Source organism: Neovison vison, chromosome 11 (assembly GCF_020171115.1).
Source record: "Neovison vison isolate M4711 chromosome 11, ASM_NN_V1, whole genome shotgun sequence".
In the NCBI taxonomy this organism is placed as follows: domain Eukaryota; kingdom Metazoa; phylum Chordata; class Mammalia; order Carnivora; family Mustelidae; genus Neogale; species Neogale vison.
The window spans coordinates 160,351,391-160,378,325 of NC_058101.1; the positions used below are offsets into that span (position 1 = coordinate 160,351,391).

General features: G+C 37.4%; 1 long non-coding RNA gene across 1 annotated transcript in view; it reads right to left on the reverse strand.

Moving 5' to 3' along the window:
• Nucleotides 1-3,197: 3,197 nt before the first annotated feature.
• The window catches only part of LOC122919203, a 30,510-nt gene continuing 6,772 nt past the window's right edge, over nucleotides 3,198-26,935 (reverse strand). The window contains exons 2-3 of the long non-coding RNA XR_006386763.1: nucleotides 15,689-15,806; nucleotides 3,198-3,227 (exon numbers count right to left, since the gene is read on the reverse strand). This is a non-coding gene — a long non-coding RNA (uncharacterized LOC122919203). The remainder of the gene's footprint in view (nucleotides 3,228-15,688; nucleotides 15,807-26,935) is intronic.

A 26,935-nucleotide genomic window follows, 5' to 3' on the forward strand; every position in this document is an offset into this window, starting at 1 on the left:
ATTTTAGAGTAAGTACTAATTCACAGAAAAGCAAGTAAATGGTAGAATTTTTTTCTGTAAGAAAAAAAGATTCCTTTCAAATTTTCAACTCAACTATTTCAATGTAAATGAAGAATATAAATACACTCTAAAAGTGCTTTTTAAAAGTATTTGTAAGTGTTCCAGCAAGAAAGGCACAGTAGTCATGTTTTTATGAAGATTAAAAATAAAAATTCACTTAAGAACAATCAGTTGGAGTGAGAGGCAAGATGGCAGAGAAGTAGCAGACCGAAATGACATCAGATCTCAGGAGTTCAGCTAGATAGGTATCAAACCATTCTGAACATCTGCAAATCAACAGGAGATAGAAGAGAGGAAGAGCAACAATTCTAGGAACAGAAAATCGACCACTTTCTGAAAAGTAGGACATGTGGAGAAGTGAATCCAAAGCAATGGGAAGATAGACCCCGGGAGGAAAGGCCAGCTCCCAGATAGCAGAAAAGCAGTGGAGCACAAAATCAGAACTTTCAGAAGTCTGCTCCACTGAGGGACATTGCTCCAGAGGCTAAGTGGGGATGGGGCCCTCGCAGGGACAGTGTCGTCTCAGGTCCTGTGGGGTCAAAGAAAGATCGGGGGTGTCTGAGTGTGGCAGAGCTGCCAGATATCGGAGTGGGGAAGCCAACTACAGAGTCAGAGCCAAAGAGTGAGCTTTCAGATCACAGTTACCTTAAACCATGATCCAAGGCACAGTCAGGCCACTGCTCTTCAAGCAGGGAACCCACAAGTGGCAGATCTGGGGAGACTCACCTTCCTCCTCCAGGAGGAGCAGCACAGTAGGAAACTGCTGGGTTTGGAGACTCCAAATGGGGCTGTGCACCAGAGATAGAAATGCTCGGTCACAGGCTGGGTGAGCTCAGAGTGTGGCCAGAGATGAGGGAGACAGGAGTTATTGACTGCTTATCTCAGGAGGCACACTGAGAAGTGGGTCCCTGAGCTCTCAGCTCCTCCAGACCAGAGATTGGGAGGCTGCCATTTTCATTCCCATCCTCCAAAGCAGTACAGAAAGCATTCAGGGAACAAAAGCTCCAAGAATGAACCCAAGCATATTACATGCCTGGCCCCTGGCAAGAACGGTGCAATTCCACCTCAGGTAAAGACATTTGAGAATCACTGCAACAAGCCCCTCCTGCAGAATATCAGCAAGAACATCCATCCAAGACCAAGTTTACCAATCAAGGAGAACATTAGAACTCCAGAGCTAGGAGAAGCAACACATAGAATTCATGGCTTTTTTTTCCCCCATGACCCATTAGTCTTTCAAAGTTAATTTTTTTTAATTTTACTTTTCTCTTTCTTTTTTACTTTTTCTTTCTTTCTTTCTCTATTTTTTTAACCTTTCCACTTTCCTCTTTTAACATTTTCTAACTAGCTTAACAATACCTTTCAAAAAAAATTTTTTAAACCTTTATTGTTATAGTCATATTCTATCCCTTCATTGTATTTAAGATTTTTTTTATACATATAGGTTTTTCTTTTTTTTTTTAATTTAGGGATGCAGTTTCTTCTAAGAGATCAAAATACACCCTAATCTAGCACATAGCTTTTTTCTAGTCTCCACCCTGAGCAGATTCCTCTTTTTTTTATTTTTTCTTTTTCCAACAAACTTATCTTGTCAATTGCTTTTTTAGAATTTTTTTTAAATTTTCATCTTTATATTATATTCCATTCCTTCATCATATTTATTATATTTGTAAATACATAAGTATTTCTTTCTTTAAAATTTTGGGAAGCAGTTTCTTCTGAGACCAGAACTGAAAATCAAAACCAAATGAGTGGCTCTATTTATCAGTATATATATCTATATATTGATATATATAGATATATAAATAGATATAGATATAGATTTCAGTATTTATATATATCAATAAATTATATATATTTATATTATATGCATATAATATATATAATTTTTATTTTTTTCTTTTTTCCTTTTTTCCCCCTTTCTCTTGCCTCCAGTTTTGGACTCTTCTGATTTTGCTAATGTACATTTTTCTGGGGTCTTTGCACCTTTTTAGTACTTTATTCTCTCATTCATATATTCTTTTTTTTTCAATTTATTTATTTTCAGAAAAACAGTATTCATTATTTTTGCACCACACCCAGTGCTCCATGCAAGCCATGCCCTCTATAATACCCACCACCTGGTACCCCAACCTCCCACCCCCCCGCCACTTCAAACCCCTCAGATTGTTTTTCAGAGTCCATAGTCTCTCATGGTTCACCTCCCCTTCTCCTCTCTAATGCCCCTTGTCCTCCATGATATTTGTTATGCTCCACAAATAAGTGAAACCATATGATAATTGACTCTCTCTGCTTGACTTATTTCACTCAGCATAATCTCTTCCAGTCCCGTCCATGTTGCTACAAAAGTTGGGTATTCATCCTTTCTGATGGAGGCATAATACTCCATAGTGTATATGGACCACATCTTCCTTATCCATTTGTCCGTTGAAGGGCATCTTGGTTCTTTCCATAGTTTGGCGACTGTGGCCATTGCTGCTATAAACATTGGGGTACAGATGGCCCTTCTTTTCACGACATTTGTGTCTTTGGGGTAAATACCCAGGAGTGCAATTGCAGGGTCATAGGGAAGCTCTATTTTTAATTTCTTGAGGAATCTCCACACTGTTCTCCAAAGAGGCTGCACCAACTTGCATTCCCACCAACAGTGGAAGAGGGTTCCCCTTTCTCCACATCCTCTCCAACACACGTTGTTTCTTGTTTTGTTAATTTTGGCCATTCTAACTGGTGTAAGGTGATATCTCAATGTGGTTTTAATTTGAATCTCCCTGAGGGCTAATGATGATGAGCATTTTTTCATGTGTCTGATAGCCATTTGTATGTCTTGATTGGAGAAGTGTCTGTTCATATCTTCTGCCCATTTTTTGATGTGTTTGCCTGTTTCGTGTGTGTTGAGTTTGAGGAGTTTGTTATAGATCCTGGATATCAAACTTTTGTCTGTACTATCATTTGCAAATATCTTCTCCCATTCCGTGGGTTGCCTCTTTGTTTTTTTTTAACTGTTTCCTTTGCTGTGCAGAAGCTTTTGATCAGAATCCTAGAGGAGAACATAGGCAGTAATCTCTTTGATATCAGCCACAGCAACTTCTTTCAAGATATGTCTCCAAAGGCAAAGGAAACAAAAGCGAAAATAAACTTTTGGGACTTCATCATTCATATATTCTTATCTGGATAAAAGGACAAAGCAGAAAAACTTACCACAAAAGAACAAGAGGCAGTACCAACAGCTAGGGACCTAATCAATAGGGACATTAGAAATACATCAGAACTAGAGTTCGGAATGACGATTCTTAAGGTGCTAGCTGGGCTTGAAAAAGGCATGGAATATTAGAGAAACCCTTTCTGGAGAAATAAAAGAACTAAAATCTAACCAAGTTGAAATCAAAAAAAGCTATAATGAGATGCAATAAAAAATGGAGGTTCTTACTGCTAGGATAAATGAGGCAGAAGAAAGAATTACTGATATAGAAGACCAAATGATGGAGAATAAAGAACCTGAGCAAGAGAGAGACAAACAACTACGAAGCCATGAGGGGAGAATTCGAGAGATAAGTGATACCATAAGACAAAACAATATTAGAATAATTGGGATTCCAGAAGAAAAAGAAAGAGAGAGGGGGGAAGAAGGTATATTAGAGACAATTAGTAAAGAATTTACCTAATATGGCAAAGGGAAGAAGCATCAAAATGCAGGAGGCACAGAGAATCTCCCTCAAAATCAATAAAAATAGGTCAACCCCCTTCATCTAATAGCAAAACTTATAAGTCTTAGTGACAAAGAGAAAATCTTGAAAGTAGCCTTGGATAAGAAGTCTGCCACATACCATGGTAGAAATATTAGATTGGTAGCAGACTTATCCACAGAGACCTGGCAGGTCAGAAAGGACTGACATGATATATTTAAAACAATAAACAATAAAAATATGTAGCCAAGAATACTATATCCAGGTAGGCTGTCACTGAAAAATAGAAGGAGAGATAAAAAGCTTCTAGGGCAAACAAAAATTAAAAGAATTTGCAAACACCAAACCAGCCCTACAGGAAATATTGAAAGGTGTCCTCTAAGCAAAGAGAGAATCTAAAAGTAATAGACCAGAAAGGAAAAGAAACAATATACAGTAATACCACCTTACAGGCAATACAATGGCACTAAATTCATCATTCAACTATCTTTCAATAGTTACCCTGAATGTAAATGGGCTAAATGCCCCCAATCAAAAGACACAGGGTATCAAAATGGAAAAAAAAAAACCCGCAAAATCCATCAATATGCTATCGACAAGAAACTCATTTTACACCCAAAGACACCTCCAGATTTAAAGTAAGAGGGTGGAAAACAATTTTCCATGCTAATGGACACCAAAAGAAACCTGGGGTGGCAATTCTTATATCAGATACATTAGATTTTAAGCCAAAGATTACAATAAGAAATGAGGAAGAACACTGTATCATAATTAAATGGTCTGTCCAACAAAAAGATCTAACAATTTTAAATAGCTATACTCCTAATATGGGAGCAGTCAACCATATAAACCAATTAAAAACAAAATCAAAGAAATACATCAAAAATAACACAATAACAGTAGAGGAATTTAACACCCCCCCCCCACTGAAAGGAACAGATCATCCAAGTAAAAGATCAAAAACGGAATAAAGGCTTTAAATTACACACTGGACCAGATGGATACCACAGATATATTTAGAACATTCCATCCCAAAGCAACAGATTACACATTCTTCTCTAATGCACATGAATATTCTCCAGAATAGATCACATTCTGGGTCACAAATCAGGACTGAACCAGTACCAAAATATTGGGATCATTCCCTGCATATTTTCAGACCACAATGCTCTGAAGCTAGAACTCAACCACAAGAGAAAATTTGGAAAGAACCCAAATATGTGGAGATTAAAGAGCATCCTACTAAAGAATGAAAGGGTCAGCCAGGAAATTAAAGAAGAATTGAAAAAATTCATGGAAACAAATGATAATGAAAACACAACTGTTCAAAATCTGTGGGACACAGCAAAAGCGATTCCTGAGAGGAAAGTATATAGAAACCTTTCTCAAAAAACAAGAAAGGTCTCAAGTACACAATCTAACCTTACACCTAAAGGAGCTGGAGAAGAACAGCAAAGAAATCTTAAACTCCGCAGGAGAAGAGAAATCATAAAGATCAGAGCAGAAATCAATGAAATAGAAACCAAAAGAACAGTAGACCAGATCAACCAGAAGAAGAGTTGGTTCTTTGAAAGAATTAATAAGATTGATAAACCCCTGGGCAGACTTATCAAAAGAAAAGAGAAAGGACCCAAATTAATAAAATCATGAATTAAAGAGTAGAGATCACAACCAACACCAAAGAAATACAAACAATTATAAGAACATATTATGAGAAACTGTATGACAGCAAGTTTGACAATCTGGAGGAAAGGGATGCATTCCTAGAGACATATAAACTATCAAAACTGAACCAGGAAAAATAGAAAACCTGAAGAGATCCATAACCAGTAAGGAGATTAAAGCTGTCATCAAAAATCTCCCAACAAACAAGAGCCCATGGCCAGACAGCTTCCCAAGGGAATTCTACCAAACATTTAAAGAAGAATTAATACCTATTCTCCTGAAACTGTTCAAAAAATAGAAATGGAAGGAAAATTTCCAAACTCATTTTATGAGGCCAGCATTACTTTCATCCCAAAACCAGACAAAGACCCCATCAAAAAGGAGAATTACAGAACAATATCCTTGATGAACATAGATGCAAAAATTCTCACCAAAATACTAGCCAATGGGATCCAACAGTACATTAAAAAGATTATTCACCATGACCAAGCAGGATTTATTCCTGGGCTTCAAGGTTGGTTCAACATCCATAAATCAATCAATGTGATGCAATGCGTTAATAAAAGAAAGAACAAGAACCATATGATACTCTCAATAGATGCTGAAAAAGCATTTGACAAAGTACAGCATGCTTTCATGATCAAAACCCTTCAAAGTGTAGGGATAGAAGGTACCCATCTCAATATCATCAAAGCCATGTATGAAAAACCCCAGAAAATATCATTCTCAATGGGGAAAAACTGAGAGCTTTTTCCCTAAGGTCAGCAATGTCCACTATCACCACTGCTATTAAACATAGTACTAGAAGTCCTAGTCTTGGCAATCAGAAAACAAAAAGAAATAAAATGCATCCAAATTGGCAAAGACGTCAAACTCTCACTCTTTGCAGATGATAGGATAATTTATGTGGAAAACCCAAAAGACTGCGCTCCAAAACTACTAGAACTCATATAGGAATTCAGTAGAATGTCAGAATATAAAATCAGTGCACAGAAATCAGTTGCATTTCTACACACCAACAGCAAGACAGACAAAAGAAAAATTAAAGAGTTGATCCCATTTACAATTGTTCCCAAAACCAAGTACCTAGGAATAAACTTAGCCAAAGAGGCAAAGAATCTGTACACAAAAAACTATAGATCACAGCTTTGTAATAAAGCTTGAAATCAGGTAAGGTGATTTTTGTTTTTCAACATTTCCTTAGCGATTCGGGGTCTCTTCTGATTCCATACAAATTTTAGGATTATTTGCTCCAGCTCTTTGAAGAATGCCGGTGGAATTTTGATCAGAATGGCATTAAAAGTATAGATTTCTCTAGGCAGTATAGACATTTTAACAATGTTTATTCTTCCGATCCAAGAGCATGGAATGGTCTTCCATCTATTTGTGTCTTCTTCAATTTCTTTCATGAGTGTTCTGTAGTTCCTCAAGTACAGATCCTTTACCTCTTTGGTTAGGTTTATTCCCAGGTATCTTATGGTTCTTGTTGCTATAGTAAATGGAATCGATTCTCTAATTTCCCTTTCTGTATTTTCATTGTTAGTGCCCCAATGTTTATAGCAGCAATGGCCACAGTCGCCAAACTGTGGAAAGAACCAAGATGCCCTTCAACGGATGAATGGATAAGGAAGATGTGGTCCATATACACTATGGAGTATTATGCCTCCATTAGAAAGGATGAATACCCAAATGTTGTAGCAACATGGATGGGACTGGAAGAGATTATGCTGAGTGAAATAAGTCAAGCAGAGAGAGTCAATTATCATATGGTTTCACTTATTTGTGGAGCATAACAAATATCATGGAGGACAAGGGGCGTTAGAAAGGAGTAGGGAATTTGGGTAAATTGGAAGGGGAGGTGAATCATGAGAGACTATGGACTCTGAAAAACAGTCTGAGGGGTTTGAAGTGGCGGGGGGGTGGGAGGTTGGGGTACCAGGTGGTGGGTATTATAGAGGGCACGGCTTGCATGGAGCACTGGGTGAAAAAATAATGAATAATGTTTTTCTGAAAATAAATAAATTGGAAAAAAAATCAAAAAAAAAAAAAGAAAAGCATTTATCATGCAAATGGAAGTGAAAAGAAAGCTGGGGTAACAATACCTACATCAGACAAAATAGAGTTTAAAGAATGACTAACAAAAGACAAATAACGACACTATATAATCCCAAAGGGAGCAATCCAACAAGAGGATACAATTGTAATTATTTATGCACTCAACATAGGAACACCCAAATTCATAAAGCAATGATTAAGAAAATTAAAGAAGAAATCAATAATAATAAAATAGTAGTAGGAGACATTAACACTCCACTTACATCAATGGATAGATCATCTAAACAAATTCAAAAACTATACAATAGCTTTGAAAGACACATTAGACCAAACGAATCTAACAGATATATTCAGAACATTTCCTCCTAAAACATCAAAACACACATTCTTTTCAAGCGCACATGGAACATTCACCAGATTGGAAATCATATCAAGCATCTTTTGTGACCACAATGCTATGAAACTAGAATCGACCGCAAGAAAAAATCTGGAAAGAGCATAAATGGAGGTTAAATAATAATGCTGCTAAACAATGAACGGCTCAACCAAGAAATCAAAGAGAAAATAAAATAATACATGGAGAAAAATGAAAATGCAAACACAATGTTGCAAAAATCTTTGGGATGCAACAAAAACTGTTTTAAGAGGGAAGATTATAGCAACACAGGCATACCTTAAGAAGCAATAAAAATCTCAAATAAAACTACCTAACCTTACAGCTAAAGGAGCTTGAAAAGACCAACACAAAGCCCAAAACTGGGTGCCTGGGTGGCTCAGTTGATTAAGCATCTGCCTTCAACTCAGGTTGTGATCCTGGGGTCTTGGGATTGAGTCTCTTGTTGGGCTCCCTGTTCCACTAGGAGTCTGCTTCTCCCTCTACCCTCCTCCCACTCATTCTCTCAAAATCTCTTTCTCTCTCTCGCTCCAATAAATACATAAAATCTTTAAAAAACAAAAACAAAACAAAAAGGCCCAAAACCACTCAAAGATAGCAAATAATGAAGATTAGAGCAGAAATAAATAAAATAGAAACTCTAAAAAAATAGAACAAACCATGAAACCAGGAGGTGGTTCTCTGAAAAGACCAACAAAATTAACATGCCTTTGGCCAGATTCATCAAAGAGAAAGAGGACTCAAATAAACAAAATCAGAAATGAAACAGGGGAAATAACAACCAATACAACAGAAAATACAAAGGATTATAAAAGAACTATAAAAAATTGTATATCAACAAACTGGACAACCTAGAAGAAATTTGAATAGACCAATTATTAGTAATGAAATTGAACCAGTAATCAAAAACTTCTAACAAACAAAAGTCTAAGACTAGACAGCTTCACAGATGAATTCCACCCAACATTTAAAGAAGAGGTAATACCTATTTTTATCAAACTATTCCAAAAATAGAAGAGGAAGGGAAACTTCCAAATTCATTCTACAAGGCCTATGTTACTCTGATACTAAAACCAGTTAAAGATGATACACAGAAAGAAAACTCCAGCCAATATCTCTAATGAATAAAGACATAAAAATCTTCAACAAAGTATTAGCAAACTGATTCCAAAACTACATTTTAAAAAATCATCCACCATAATCAAGTGGGATTTATTCCTGGGAAGCAAGGATGCTTAATATTTGTGTTTCAGTCAACATGATACATCACATCAATAAATAAAAAAAGATTTAAAAAAACATACAATCATTTCAATTGATGCAGAAAAAGCATTTGACAAAGGACAACCATCCACTTGTGGTAAAAACTCTCAACAAAGTAGGTTTAAAGAGAACATACCTCAACATAATAAGGGCCATAAAACACACACACACACACACACACACACACACACACACACACACACACAACTAACATTATACTCAATGATAAAAAAAAAATTGAGAACTTTTTCTCTAAGACCAGGAACAGGACAAGGATGTCCACTCTCACCACTTTTATTCAAAATAGTAATAGGAAGTCCTAGCCACAGGATTCAGACAAGAAGAAGAAATAAAAGGCATCCAAACTCGTAAGGAAGAAGTAAAGCTTTCACTACTTGCAAATGTCTAACACTATATATAGAAAACCCTAAAGGCTCTGCCAAAAAAACTACTAGAACTGATCAATAAATTTGGTAAGATTTCAGGATATAAAATCAGCATACAGAAATCTGTTGCATTTCCATACACTAGCAATGAAGAAGCAGAAAGAGAGATGAAGAAAGTAATCCCATTTACAACTGTGTCGAAAATAATAAGATACCTAGGAATAAACTTAACCAAAGTAGTGAAAGACCTATATTCAGAAAATTATAAAACACTGATGAAAGAATAAACACCACAAACAAATGGGAAAATATGATGCCAATGGATTGGAAGAACAAATATTGTTGAAATGGCTATACTACCCAAAGCAACTGACAAATTTAAAACAATTCCTATCATAACACCAACAGTATTTTTTTGCAGAACTAGAAAAAATAGTCCTAAAATTGTATGCAACCACAATACACCTTGAATAGCAAAAGTTGTCTTAAAAAAAAGGAATAAAACTGGAGATACCACAATCCCAGATTTCAAAATATACTACAAAGCTATAGTAATCAAGTAATCAATCAGAAAAAATAGTCCTAAAATTGTATGCAACCACAATACACCTTGAATAGCAAAAGTTGTCTTAAAAAAAAGGAATAAAACTGGAGATACCACAATCCCAGATTTCAAAATATACTACAAAGCTATAGTAATCAAGTAATCAGAAAAAATAGTCCTAAAATTGTATGCAACCACAATACACCTTGAATAGCAAAAGTTGTCTTAAAAAAAAGGAATAAAACTGGAGATACCACAATCCCAGATTTCAAAATATACTACAAAGCTATAGTAATCAAGACAGTATGGTACTGGCACAAAAATAGACACCTGGATCAGTGGAACATAATAAAGAGCCCCAAAATAAACCCATGCTTACATGGTCAATTAATCTATGGCAAAGGAGGCACAAATATGCAATGGTAAATGCAGTCTCTTCAACAAACGGTCTTAGGAAAACCAGAGAGCTACACGCAAAAGAATGAAAGTGAACCACTTTCATATACCATACATAAAAGTAAACTCAAAATAGATAAAGACCTAAATGTTATACCTGAAGCCATAAAATCCCTAGAATAAAACAGGCACTAGTCTCTGTGACATCAGCCATAAATATTTTTCTAGATAGATCTCCTTTGGCAGGGGAAAACAAAAGCAAAAATAAACTATTGGGACCACATCAGAATAAAAGGTTTTACATAGCAAAGGAAACCATCAACAAAACAGAAAGGCAACCTATGAAATGGGAAAAGATATGTGCAAATAATATTTCTGATACAGGGTTAATATCCAAAATATATAAAGAACATATATAATTCAACTCAAAAAAATCCAATTTAAAAATGGACAGAAAACATGAGCAAACATTTCTCAAAAAAGACATACAGGCACATGAAAAGATGCTCAACATCACTCAACATCATGGAAATGCAGATAAAAACCAATGAGACATCACCTCACACCTTTCAGAATGGCTAAAATTGAAACCAAAAGAAACAATAGGTGTTGGAAAAGATGTAGAGAAAAAGGAACCATCATGCACTGTTGGTAGGAATGCAAACTGGTGCAGTCACTGTAGAAACAGTTCTCAAAAAATTAAAAATAGAATTCTTATTTTATCCAGTAATTCAACCACTGTGAGTTTACCCAAAGAAAACAAAAACACTAAGTCAAAAAGATATATGCACCCCTATGTTTATTGCAGCCCACAAGGCTAACTTTTACTTCCCTCTCTTTCCTTTGCCTGGCCATCTTCACTAGCTAAAATTACATTAAACCACAGGCTGAGTGTAGTTGGAGAATTTCATGTCCCATACTTGATCTAAGTAAGACTTATGTATGTTTTTTCATTCTACAGTCTCCTAGCCAAAGAACTCTGCACCAAATCTCTATCCTCAGTACACAGCTTTTAGCCTATCTACATTACATACTCAAAGAAGTTGACCTGCACTGTCCCAGCTCTCTACTCACCTGATCACAGATAGATAAATATTTTTATTGTCACCACTACTTAGGGATTGTTCACTTTGAGAACAAGAGTGATCACAAAAGCAAGAAACAACCTGACATCCCCAAAACCTCTGATGTATCACATACTCTAACACCTGCCATCCTAGAAACATCCTCATTACACTTGCTAACAGGGTCCAAAGGCAAACTTTTACTATGCTGGAAAAGAAGTTTCAGAAAACAGGTTTAACTTTCTTTTGTTTTTTAAGGTGATCATATCAGAATTTTTTTAATTCAATTAGCCAACATGTAGTACATCATTAGTTTCAGATGTAGTGCTCAATAATTCATCAGTTATATATAAAACCCAGTGTTCATCAATCTTGTGCCCTCCTTAATTCCCATCACACAGACAGCCCATCCCCTCACCCATCTTCCCTTCAGCAACCCTTAGTTTGTTTCCTAGAGTTAAGAGTCTCTCATGATTTGTCTCCTTCTTTTATTTCTTCCCATTTGGTTTTCTCTCTTTTCACTTATGACCCTCTGCACTATTTCTTACATTCCACATTTGAGTGAAACCATATGATAATTGTCTTTCTCTGATTGACTTATTTCACTTAGCATAATACCCTCTAGCTCCACTCACATTGATGTAAATGGTAGGTATTCATCCTTTCTGATGGCTGAGTAATATTCCACTGTATATATAAACCACATCCTTTTCCATTCATTTCTCAAAGGGCATATTGGATCCTTCCACAGTTTAGCTATTATGGACACTGCTGCTATGAACACGGGGTGTAGGTGCCTCTTTGTTTCACTATATCTGTAGCTTTGGGTGAATATCCAGTAGCACAATTGCTGGGTCATAGGATAGCTCTATTTTTTTTTTAAGATTTTATTTATTTATTTGACAGAGAGAGAGATCACAAGTAGGCAGAGGGGCAGGAAGAGAGAGAGGGGAAAGCAGGCTCCCCACCAACAAGAAAGCCTGATGCGGGGCTCGATCCCAGGACCCTGAGATCATGACCTGAGCTGAAGGCAGAGGCTCAACCCACTGAGCCACTCAGGCGCCCCAGGATAGCTCTATTTTTAACTTCTTGAGGAATCTCCATGCTGTTTTCCAGAGTGGCTGTATCAACTTGCATTCCCACCCAAAGTGTACAACATTTGTTGTTTCCTGTCTTGTTGATTTTAGCCATTCTAACTGGTATAAGGTGGTATCACATAGTGCTTTTTATTTGTATTTCCCTAATGCCAAGTGGATGTTGAACATTTTTTCATGTATCTATTTCATGTGGCCTATTTGTATGTCTTCTTTGAAGAAATGTCTGTTCATGTCTTCTGCCCATTTCTTGACTGGATTATTTGTTTTCTGATTGTTAAGTTTGAGAAGATCTTTATAGATCATAGATATCAGCCCTTTATCTGATTTGTCATTTGAAAATATCTTCTCCCATTCCCAGATTGCCTTTTAGCTTTCTTGACTGTTTCTTAGGCAATCTGGAAGAATTGGATGCATTCTTGGAAACTTATAAAACTGCCAAAATGGAAACAGGAAGAAATATAAAATATGAACAGACCAATAGTCAGAAAGAAAATTGAAGTAGTAATCAAAAGCTTCCAAAAAAAATTTAAAAAAGAGTCCAGGGCCTGATGGCTTTCCAGGGGAACTCTACCAAACATTTAAAGAAGAAATAGTACCTGGGTGACTGGGTGGCTCAGTCAACCAAGTATCTGTCTTTGGCTCAGGTCATTGTCCTGAGGTCCTGGGATCAAGCCCCATGTTGCGATCCCTGATCAGTGAGGAGCCTGCTTCTCCCTCTCCCCACCTCCCATTCATACTGTCTTATTATTTCTGTCTCTGTCTCTCTCTCTCTTTTTCCTAAAACCACACAAAGACTCCATCAAAAAGGAGAATTACAGACCAATATCCTTGATGAACATGGATGCAAAAATACTCAATAAGATCCTAGCCAATAGGATCCAACAGTACAATAAAAGACTTATTCACCATGACCAAATAGGATTTATTCCTGGGGTAAAAGGGTGGCTCAACATTCACAAATAAATCAATGTGATAGATCACACTAACAAGAGAAAAAACAAGAACCATATGATCCTCTCAAATTGATGCAGAAAAAGCATTTGACAAAGTACAGCATCCTTTCTTGATTAAAACTGTTCAAAGTGTAGGGATAGAGAGAACATACTCAATTTTATAAAAGCCATCTATGAAAATCTCCCAGCAAATACCACTCTCAATGGGGAAAAACTGAGAGCTTTTTCCCTAAGGTCAGGAATACAAGAGGAATGCCCACTCTCACCACTGTTTTTTAACATAGTACTAGAAATCCAAGCCTCAGCAATCAGACAACAAAAAGAAATAAAGGTATTCAAATTGGCAAAGAGGAAGTCAAATTCTCTCTCTTCACAGATGACATGATACTTTATGTGGAAAACCCAAAAGATCCCACCTCAAAATTATGAGAACTCACACAGCAATTCAGCAACATTTCAGGATACAAAATCAATGCACAGAAATCAGTTGCATTTCCATATACTAACAATGAGACTGAGGAAAGAGAAATTAAGGAATCAATCCCTTTACAATTGTACCAAGAACCATAAGATACCTAGGAATAAACCTAACCAAAGAGGTAAAGGCCCTGTACTCTAAAAACTACAGAAAACTTATGAAAGAAATTGAGGAAGACATAAAGAGATGGTAAGACATTCCATGCTCATGGATTGGAAGAACAACTATTGTTAAAATGTTTATGCTCACAGAGCAATCTACACATTCAATGCAATCCCTAGAAAAATAATCATCAGCATTTTTCACAGAGCTGGAACAAATAATCCTAAAATTTTTATGGAACCAGAAAAGACCCTGCATAGCCAGAGGAATATTGAAAAAGAAAACCAAAGCTTGGGGCATCATGATGCCTGATTTTAAGTTATATTACAAAGCTGTGATCAGCCTTAATTTCCGATAATCATTTCCTTCTAAAAAAAACTGTCTATTATGCCTGTCAGCTTCTTTTTACAATAAAAAATGCCCATACCCACTCCCTGCCAATTCTCACTTATTCCACAAATGACCAGCCATGGAATACCCTAATATTGAAAAATCCTTCCTCTTCTGAAATGTTCTAAAATTCCTCATTTGTCCCCTTGCAGCCAACCAAAAATTGCCAAATATACCCAAAGAATTATAATTACAATTTGCTAGTCTCTGGTTCTAAAATCTCACTTCAGAAAGCTTACCAATCAGACACTTAAAATTTTATTTTTATGACATAAAAATTACTTTCTAACATTTTTGAACCCATGCCAAAACAAAATGACAGTAGATGTGTTTCCTTGTCACAAGTTTATGAATAAACAGTCATTCTTAATTTTGTCTTAGACTTAGTTTTATCTTTAAAATTTCATTTATTAGAAGCATAGTTTTCTCAGAAGTGTATCATAGGCTTGAAACTTCCCTAACATAACACCATAACTGTACAAATGTCTCCTAGAGACAACTTGAAGAGCCCCGTGTACATTTAAATCAGATGCTCAATTTATTAACACTTTGTAGGAGTTGATAGTGAGGAACCCTCAAAGGATGGTAGCTGAAATCTTTTGTTCTCTGGGTCCAAGTTCCAATGCCTCCCATTCAAACTCTCTGCTCTTTAGCCCTTAATCTACCATCAAACAAGATAGGGTCAGTTCCATCTAGATTTCAAAACACTCATCCTTCACTTCCATCTTCTTCATCTATCAGTGGAAAAATGTCGTAAGGTTGGAATAAATCAGACTCTTGGATTTTTTAGAAAAGAATGACAGAATTAGTCATTTATGATCCTTGGACATGTTCCTATAATAAGAAACTGCAAAAGATTTTAGAGAACCACATCATGAGAGGTCCCATGATAGCATTCTGGTGTTGAGAGACACTTCTGGAGCTAGTCAGAGAAGATGTCTCATGATAAGGGAATAAATAAATTCAATGAATAAACTTCCTCATTTAGATAAGGAATAGCCTTCTTCCTTCCAGAGAAAAGCTATTCTTTTTAAGGATGCTGCATAAAAAAGCAACAGGTATTTTTATCCCTAAGTTTTCCTATATAATTTAGGTCAAAGGCTAATCTGCAGTAAAAACAGCTTAAAGAAAAAAAGAAAGAAAACAATAGACATTCACCTTTCTCTCATGTAATGGTTCAACCAGTTTAGGTCATTCGGGGATGTGAGTTCTTTCCTATTGCTCTGACAAACTCCAAGAGTTGTCCTCATCTGCAGGGTTGAAGCTCTGTCATAGCCTGTACAAATCAGAGGAAAGAAAGAAAGAAGTCTAGGACCAGTTATTTGTTCTTTGTTCACATTTCATCTGTTCACATTCCATTTATGAGAATTTAATCACCAAGTCACACTTAGCTGCAAAGAAGACGAGGTAGTAAAATTTCTAGATGGACAGCCATGTGTTCATGATGAAGGAAAGAACAGAGCTGGAGTAAAAGCCAGGAGCTTGCCACTGTCTCTCTGGCCACCTAATTCCTGTTGGTACCTACAATCTAGACCGAACATCTGCCCTTGAGGCACAACCCAGGATCCCACCTGTACATCTAGCTCAAAGTCCAGAATCTCCAGGGGATATGCAGTTCAATGACCCAAAAACTAAAAGAAACTACTCTGCCCTCCATACACTCACAAGTGGTGGAGATGGTGAGAAACAACACCAAAAAACTCCCATTAGAAAATGAAGGATTGAGAAACATACAAAAGTCAGAATTCTATATTGTCAGGAAAATCTGTCAAAAATTTGGAAATGGGCAAAAGAGATTACTGGGTGTCTTCCCAGTGGGAGTGGTTTAGTGTGCCCTCCTCTGATCATCAGATTCTATAAGTGTGTACATCTTGGACTATCTTTGACTAAGCTTTTTACAACTCTGTAGAGACAGAACTTAAATTATACAAAGCAGAGAAGAATGCAAATGTTTCCCATCCATATCAATGAAAATTTTCACTGTCTGTGGCAATGAAAATGAATTTTGTCTCTGTATAAAATATAATCTCTTCCAGACAATTATCAGTTTGACCCATGTAATGTTTTACAGGTTCTCTCATAATGAATTAAATAGATCTTTAATGTGTGCTCATTTTACATGTGTACAAGTGTCATGACTTTAACCCTTTTGAAAGTTATACTTTAACGATAGTGAAATCTTATGCTTATCCTGGAATATGTTTTTTGCTTTGACCTGTTATATGTGTTGGAAGGTGCTCCTTTGCAGTGTCCTTCCTGGTCCTAGTTTGGCTCTGGGAGCTCCTTCCTGCTCTTCATACTCAGTATGGAAGTGGGTGTTAGAGTGTATACTCTCCTCAGCGCTGTAGGGTTTTCATGTACTAACTACTGGTTCACTTTAGGGGAGCCCCAGGGCTTATCTAGGTGGGTATTGTGGTCTCTTTGGCAGTAATATTCCCTTGGGAATTTTTATGCTTTTTCTGTTGGCTTCTAATCTGCTCTCTGTCTTGGTAAACTTTACCAACGTTATTTCCTGAAGCTAATGTTGACACTTGTCTTTAATTTACTGGCTTCTTTGCTCTGTCCAAACATTTCTCCTTCAGTTTACTGGGGGCTACATTGAAGCCTCCAGTATTTCTGAGACAATGGGCTTGAGTTGGGAAGCTGGGAACTTTTACTTAGCTAATAAAGGCACTGAGAAAAATTTGCCTCCAAACGTTTGAATTTGGGAGAATTTGTCTTTCCCACATAAAGTCTATTTACTTCCATCTATGACTGTAAATTACTAGTGCTTGCCTGAGCTCATGTCATTTTTATAGTACTTTATTTAAAGCAGCAAGAAACAGGGTGCCTGGGTGGCTCAGTCAGTTAAGCATCTGCCTCTTAATTTTAGCTCAGGTCATGATCTTACAGTTGTGAGATTAAACCCCATGTAGACCCCCCTGTAGAGCCCCAGAGGCAGGCCCCACTGAGCAAGAAGTCTGTTCTCTCCCTAACCCTCTATGACTCCCCCACTCTCTCTCACTAAAAATACATTAAAAAAATCTTTTAAAAAATAATAAAAATAAAAGCAGCAAGGAACAGCCAACACCCTGACTCTTGGCAGTGGAACAGAAGAGTTTCACCAAATGATCATAGTGGGTCAAACATCACCTGTCTCCAGTTTTTCAAAAATAATCTATTCTTCACCATCCGCTGCTCAACTCTTAAACCAATGTCATATATCTTAGATTTCTATTATTAATTTCAGTAAAAAGTACTTCTCATATTAATTTCAGTAAAAAGAAAAGACTAGGTTGACATAATCCTTTAATGTAGTATCTTTTGTAAGATTTTATTTATTTATTTGACAGAGAGAGAGATCACAAGTAGATAGAGAGGCAGCCAGAGAGAGGGAGAGAAGCAGGCTCCCCACTGAGCAGAGAGCCTGATGTGGGGCTTGATTCCAGGACCCTGAGATCATGACCATGAAGGCAGAGGCTGATCTACCCAGGCACCCCTTTAATGTAGTATCTTTTTTATTTCAAATTTATTTATCTTTTTAATTTCAGTGTTCCAGAATTCATTGTTTATGCACCACACCCAGTGCTCCATGCAGTACATACCCTCCATGATACCCACCACCAGGCTCACCCAACCTCCTACCCCCCTGCTCCTTCAAAACCCTCAGATTGTTTCTCTGAGTCCACAGTCTCTCATGGGTCATCTCCCCTTCCAATTTCCCCCAACTCCCTTCTTCTCTCCATCTCCCTGTGTCCTCCATGTTATTTGTTATGCTCCACAAATAAGTGAAACCATACAATGATTGATTCTCTCTGCTTGACTTATTTCACTCAGCATAAGCTCTTCCAGTCCTGTCCATGTTGATGCAAAAGCTGGGTATTTATCCTTCCTGATGGAGGCATAATACTCCATTGTATACATGGACCATATCTTCCTTATCCATTCATTCATTGAAAGCCATCTTGGTTCTTTCCACAGTTTGGTGACTGTGGTCATTGTTCCTATGAACATTGGGGTACAGATAGCCCTTCTTTTCACTAAATCTGCATCTCTGGGGTAAATACCCACTAGTGCAATTGCAGGGTCATAGGGAAGCTCTATTTTTAGTTTCTTAAGGAATCTCCACACTGTTTTCCAAAGTGGCTGCACCAACTTGCATTCCCATGAACAGTGTAAGAGGGTTCCCCTTTCTCCACATCCTCTCCAACACATATTGTTTACTGTCTTATTAATTTTGGCCATTCTAACTGGTATGAGGTGCTATCTCAATGTGGTTTTGAATTGAATCTCCCTGATGGCTAGTGATGATGAACATTTTTTCATATGTCTGTTAGCCATTTGTATGTCTTCACTGGAGAAGTGTCTGTTCATGTCTTCTGCCATTTTTTAAAAGACTTTATTTATTTGACAGACAGAGATCACAAGTAGACAGAGAGGCAGGCAGAGAGAGAGGAAGGGAAGCAGGCTTCCCAACGAGCAGAGAGCCTGGTGTGGGGCTCGATCCCAGGACCCTGGGATCATGACCCAAGCTGAAGGCAGAGACTTTAATCCACTGAGCCACCCAGGTGGTCCTTCTGCCCATTTTTTGACATGATTATCTGTTTTGTGTGTGTTGAGTTTGAGGAGTTCTTTATAGATCTTGGATATGAGCCCTTTGTCTGTACTGTCATTTGCAAAGGGAAATTAGAGAATTGATTCCATTTACTATAGCACCAAGAACCATAAGATAGCTGAGAATAAACCTAACCAAAGAGGTAATGGATCTATACTCAAGAAACTACAGAACATTCATGAAAGAAATTGAAGAAGATACAAAAAGATGGAAGACCATTCCACACTCATGGATTGGAAGAATAAACATTGTTAAAATGTCTATACTACCTAGAGAAATCTATACTTTCAATGGCATTCCGATCAAAATTCTTCCAGGATTTTTCAAAAAGCTGGAGCAAACAATCCTTAAAACTGTATAGAATCGGTTTGAAGTGGCGGGGGGGTGGGAGGTTGGGGTACCAGGTGGTGGGTATTATAGAGGGCACGGCTTGCATGGAGCACTGGGTATGGTGAAAAAATAATAATGTTTTTCTGAAAATAAATAAATTGGAAAAAAAAGAAAAGAAAATGAAGGTTATCTACAAAATCTGAGCCTCTTTCGGCCCATGTCCAAACACCACTAAGTTAACTACTATGAAAGTTTGGTTTTTTTTCCCATTTTTGTTGTTGTTTTTGTTTTTTTAATGATAGATGCATGTTTAAACATTAGACCAAATATTTCCTTAGGACATAAAGTGAGTAAAGAATTAACCTGGAGTCATAAAAGGCAGCAGAATGTGGATTAAGCATTGGGTTGGACTTTGTGATGCCTTTCTAGTGTCCATTCTATTATGTACCACAACCACTTGCATTTAAAAGTGGAAAGAAATTCAGCAGCTAAAAAAAAAAAAAAAAACTGTATGGAATCAGAAGAGACCCTGAATTGCTAAGGAAATGTTGAAAAAGAAAAACACAACTGGAGGCATCACATTGCCTTATTTCAAGCTTTACTACAAAGCTGTGATCACCAAGAGACCATGGTACTGGCACAAAAACAGATGCATAGACCAATGGAACAGAGTAGAGAGCCTAATAGACCCTCAACTTTATGGTCAACTAATCTTCAACAAAGCAGGAAAAAATATACAGTGGGAAAAAGACAGTCTCTTCGATAAATGGTGCCGGGAAAATTGGACAGCTAAGTGTAAAAGAATTAAACTTGACCATTCTCTTACACTATACACAAAGATAAACTCAAAATGGATAAAAGAACTAAATGTGAGGCAGGAATCCATCAGAATCCTAGAGGAGAACATAGGCAGCAACCTCTTCAACATCCGCCACAACAACTTCTTTCAAGATATGTCTCCAAAGGCAGAGGAAACAAAAGCAAAAATGAACTTTGGGGACTTCGTCAAAATCAAAAGCTTCTGCACAGCAAAGGAAACAGTCAACAAAACAAAGAGGCAACCCGTGGAATGGGAGAAGATATTTGCAAATGACAGTAAAGACAAAGGGCTGATATCCAAAATCTATTTAATGTAGTATTTTAAAGAAGATAATGGTCTGGCTATTCATGTGGTATGGCAGCTTTGTTCCCTCAGGACATTTAGAGTCCCAGATGCATTTTATTTTGTGTTTACAGAATTTTTTTTTGTAAAGGGTCAAATAGCAAATATTTAAGCTTTGCAGGCCATATAGTTTCTGTTACAACTATAAAATCCTGCTGCAAAAGCAACCACAAACAGTAAGTTTTTAAAAATGAGCACAGCTATGTTCCTATAAAACTTATTTATGGACACTGGAAATTGGAATTTCATATAATTTTCTCATGTCATGAAATATTATTCTTTCGAGTTTTTTCAACAATTTAAAGATATAAAAATAATTTTAAAAAGCAGAGCCAGATATATCATATGGGCTAGAGTTTGCAGACCCTTGTGTGTGAGGGTTGTCTTCGTCTGCATGGTTGAAAGTAAGTCAGAGGCTTGCCTATGACCATTGCATATGACAGCAAAAGAAGAAGTCCAGATAGCCATTAAAAAAAATTTTTTAATTAAATAAATAAATAAATCTTGCCATTTGCAATAATGGGGATGGAACTAGAGGGTATTATGCTAAGCAGAATAAGACACTCAGAGAAAGACAACTATCATATGATCTCATTCATACGCAGAACTTAAGAATCAAAACAGAGAATCATAGGAGAAGGGAGGGAAAAATAAAACAAGATGAAATCAGAGAGGGAGAAAAAACATAAGAGACACTTAATCATGGGAAACAAATTGAGGGTTGCTGGAAGGGAGAAGGGTGAGGGTTTGGGGTAACTGGGTGATGGACACTAAGGAGAACATGTGATATAATGAACACTGGGTATTAAATAAAACTGATGAATCACTGAACCCTACCTCTGAAACTAATAATACACTAGATGCTAATTAATTGAATTTAAATTTAAAAAAGGAGTCCAGAGGAAGAAATTTGTTTTAACCAATTTCTGTTTTAATTTTTTTGTTCATCTTCCATTGTTAAGAACTTGGTCACATGGCCATACCTCACTGCAAAGAAAGCTGTCATCATCAAGACAGCATGGTACTGGCACAAAAACAGACACATAGACCAATGGAACAGAATAGAGAGCCCAGAAATAGACCCTCAACTCTATGGTCAACTAATCTTCGACAAAGCAGGAAAGAATGTCCAATGGAAAAAAGACAGCCTCTTCAATAAATGGTGTTGGGAAAATTGGACAGCCACGTGCAGAAAAATGAAATTGGATCATTTCCTTACACCACACACAAAAATAGATTCAAAATGGATTAAGGACCTCAATGTGAGAAAGGAATCCATCAAAATCCTTGAGGAGAACACAGGCAGCAACCTCTTCGACCTCAGCCGCAGCAACATCTTCCTAGGAACATCGCCAAAGGCAAGGGAAGCAAGGGCAAAAATGAACTTTTGGGATTTCATCAAAATCAAAAGCTTTTGCACAGCAAAGGAAACAGTTAACAAAACCAAAAGACAACTGACAGAATGGGAGAAGATATTTGCAAACGACATATCAGATAAAGGACTAGTGTCCAAAATCTATAAAGAACTTAACAAACTCAACACCCAAAGAACAAATAATCCAATCAAGAAATGGGCAGAGGACATGAACAGACGTTTCTGCAAAGAAGACATCCAGATGGCCAACAGACACATGAAAAAGTGCTCCATATCACTCGGCATCAGGGAAATACAAATCAAAACCACAATGAGATATCACCTCACACCAGTCAGAATGGCTAAAATCAACAAGTCAGGAAATGACAGATGCTGGCGAGGATGCGGAGAAAGGGGAACCCTCCTACACTGTTGGTGGGAATGCAAGCTGGTGCAACCACTCTGGAAAACAGCATGGAGGTTCCTCAAAATGTTGAAAATAGAACTGCCCTATGACCCAGCAATTGCACTACTGGGAATTTACCCTAAAGATACAAACGTAGTGATCCAAAGGGGCACGTGCACCCGAATGTTTATAGCAGCAATGTCCACAATAGCCAAACTATGGAAAGAACCTAGATGTCCATCAACAGATGAATGGATCAAGAAGATGTGGTATATATACACAATGGAATACTATGCAGCCATCAAAAGAAACGAAATCTTGCCATTTGCGACAACATGGATGGAACTAGAGCATATCATGCTTAGCGAAATAAGTCAAGCGGAGAAAGACAACTATCATATGATCTCCCTGATATGAGGGAGTGGTGATGCAACATGGGGGCTTAAGTGGGTAGGAGAAGAATCCATGAAACAAGATGGGATAGGGAGGGAGAGAAACCATAAGTGACTCTTAATCTCACGAAACAAACTGTGGGTTGCTGGGGGGAGGGGGGTTGGGAGAAGGGGGGTAGGGTTATGGACATTGGGGAGGGTATGTGCTTTTGGGTAAATTGGAAGGGGAGATGAACCATGAGAGACTATGGACTCTGAAAAACAATCTGAGGGGTTTGAAGTGGTGGGGGGGTGGGAGGTTGGGGTACCAGGTGGTGGGTATTATAGAGGGCACAGCTTGCATGGAGCACTGGGTGTGGTGAAAAAATAATGAATACTGTTTTTCTGAAAATAAATAAATTGGAAAAAATAAATAAATAAATAAATACTCTTTGAAATTAAAAAAAAAAAAAAAAGAAAAGAAAGCTGGAAAACAGAGTTAAAATTAGCTTGCTACATGCTCCCTGAAGAAGGGGAGAGCATATGACAAATAGCTATCTGTTACACACACCTAAGACTAGTTTTAAGGAACCTCATTAGGGTTAATAGCCTGATGCACTTCATATAAAGGTGCCTGAGCCACTACTTTAATTCTACAGCTTCCTGCATCTAACTTTGCTTTAATGTCTCTTCCATACAGCTGCATGAGATGAAATGTTTTCCACTTCTATATGCCATTCTTCTAACAACCCATGTCCACCTAGAGAGAAACTACAGAATTATTCTTGGCTCTAGTCTAAGAGTCTACCACACACATGATGCAATGTTAATACTATGAAGGCTGATAATTTTTTAGTGCCCTAGATGAGCTCTCGCATGTAACACTTACAACTATATAGTCATTATATAGTAACTAGAGGATAGTCACATAATAGTGACTCATGTGTGTCCCACTTTAGTAAACTGCTCTAGCATCTCAAGTACAGCTATATTTTTTCCAACCTACCACCCACTCGAGGTCTTATCCCCTCCCCAACAACCATAGAAAAGTATCATACTGTCCAATCAATGGCTGAGATAGTGGTGAAGATGGAGCAAAATCCTCTAAAGCTTCAACCAGAACATCCATTGCTGATGCCCTGAGTTCAGGTAATGGGAAGTTGCCAGAACCCCAGAACCCACAAATACAGTATCTGGGGGAAATCCCAAAAGTTTTTGGTCAATTACAGCCTTAAGAAAAGTTTTAAGATCGTTTACAGCTATTGAAAGTTTACTATAGTATAACTAAAATTCCAGTCTTGTCCAATCCAGTGAGAGAGGGCCTGATCCTTGGCCATTTAATGTCAGGGTTGACTCCATGCACTCCCTGGCTCACCACTTACAACTACACTTACAGTGCTCCACTCTATCATCCAATGATCCAAGAACTCTCTCATGAATTATGTGCCCACCATCTCCCGGAGCCCTGGTTCTCTTACTTCCTTTATAAAAGTGAGCTTGGAAAACACAGATCCCCAAGCACCTTCCCATCCCATTACCAACTTCCCCAACCTTTCTCACTCCACTCCTCCTGTGAGATTCTAATTTAGTTGGAAAGTGGCAGAGCCCAGAATTCTGAATTTTCAATAAGCCCCTAAGTGATTCTTTTTCAAAAAAGATTTTATTTGACTGAGAGAGACATAGCAAGAGAGAGAGAACACAAGCAGGGGGAGTGGGACAGGGAGAAGCAGGCTTCCCAGTGAGCAGGGAGTCTGATGTAGGGATTGATCCTAGGACCCTGGGATCATGACCTGAACCCAAGGCAGACAATTAATGACTGGGCCACCCAGGCACCCCAAGCCCCTAAGTGATCCTAATGAAAATGGCCTAAAGATTGTTTGAAAAAATATTGTTTCAGGGTATCTCTAAATAATATCTAACCAAGAAACACATCCTTTATTCCTTGGTTTCTGTACAAAATTATTTACACTCCCCAACACCCTCATTATTCAAATAACCCATATGACTTCTTCCTTGATTACAAGTTACAAGGATGGTTCAACATTCGCAAATCAATCAATGTGATAGAACAAATCAATAAGAGAAGAGAGAAGAACCACATGGTCCTCTCAATCGATGCAGAAAAAGCATTTGACAAAATCCAGCATCCATTCCTGATTAAAATGCTTCAAAGTATAGGGATAGAGGGAACATTCCTGAACTTCATAAAATATCTCTATGAAAAACCCACAACAAATATCATCCTCAATGGGAAAAAGCTCACAGCCTTCCCATTGAGATCAGGAACACGACAAGAATGCCCACTCTCACCACTCTTGTTCAACATAACTTTAGAAGTCCTAGCAACAGCAATCAGACAACAAAGAGAAATAAAAGGTATCCAAATTGGCAATGAAGAAGTCAAACTCTCTCTTCACGGATGACATGATGCTTTATACGGAAAACCCAAAATAATCCACCCTCAAACTACTAGAACTCATACAGCTATTCTGTAATGTGGCAGGATACAAAGTCAATGTGCAGAAATCAGTGTCTTTCTTATACACTAACAATGAAAATACAGAAAGGAAAATTAGAGAATCGATTCCATTTACTATAGCACCAAGAACCATAAGATACCTGGGGATAAACCTAACCAAAGAGGTAAAGGATCTGTATTCGAGGAACTACAGAACACTCATGAAAGAAATTGAAGAAGACAGAAAAATATGGAAGACCACTCCATGCTCTTGGATTGGAAGAATAAACATTGTTAAAATGTCTATACTGCCTAGAGCAATCTATACTTTTAATGCCATTCCGATCAAAATTCCACTGGTACTTTTCAAAAAGCTGGAGCAAATAATCCAAAAATTTGTATGGAATCAGAAGAGACCCCAGATCACTAAGGAAGTGTTGAAAAACAAAAATAAAATGGGGGGCATCACGCTGCCTGATTTCAAGCTTTACTACAAAGCTGTGATCACCAAGACAGCATGGTACTGGCATAAGTTTAATATTATCTTAAACAATTAATATAGAAAGCTATTAGCTAGTCTTAATGAAAGGCAGATTTTCTCAAAACTCCTAAGTAGAGATGAAATTGATACTATAAAAAAAATGCTTTTCCAAGTGAACAATCTGAAAAGGAAATTAAGAAAGCAATTCCATTTATAATAACAGCCAAAAGAATAAAATATCTGAGATTAAATCTAAGAAAGGAGGTAAAAGAGTTGTACATTAAAAACTATAAAACACTGATCAAAGAAATTGAAGAAGACCCAAATAAATGGGAAAACATCACCTGTCCATCAATTGGAATACTTAATATTGTTTAGATATCAATACTACCAAAGCAAGCTATAGATTCAAAATAATCCCTATCAAATTCCAGTATACTTTTTTGCAGAAATAGAAAAGCCAGTTGTCAAATTCATATGGGACTGGAAGGAATCCAAATAGTCAAAACAATCTTGAAAAAGAACAACAAAGTTGGAGGACTTCCCTATGGTCCTGCAATTGCACTACTGGGTATTTACCCCAAAGATACAGATGTCGTGAAAAGAAGGGCCATCTGTACCCCAGTGTTTATAGCAGCAATGGCCACAGTTGCCAAACTGTGGAAAGAACCAAGATGCCCTTCAACGGACGAATGGATAAGGAAGATATGGTCCATATATACTATGGAGTATTATGCCTTCATCAGAAAGGATGAATACCAAATTTTTGTATCAACATGGACGGGACTGGAAGAGATTATGCTGAGTGAAATACGTCAAGCAGAGAGAGTCAATTATCATATGGTTTCACTTATTTGTAGAGCATAACAAATAACGTGGAAGACATAGGGAGATGGAGAGGAGAAGGGAGTTGAGGGAAATTAGAAGGGGAGATGAACCATGAAAGACTATGGACTCTGAAAAACAATCTGAGGGTTTTGAAGGGGCGGGGGGTGGGAGGTTGGGGGAGCCAGGTGGTGGGTATTATGGAGTGCACATATTGCAATGGAGCACCGGGTGTGGTGCATAAACAATGAATTCTGTTATGCTGAAAATAAATTTAAAAAATAAAAAAAGAAGAACAGAGTTTCCAGGAGAGAAACAGCATGTGCCAACCACTGAGATAGGAAGGAGCATGGTATATTGGAAGGTCTGATAGAAGGCTGCTGTGCTGAAGTAAGGGAGTGGAAAAGAAAGTGGTGTGACATGA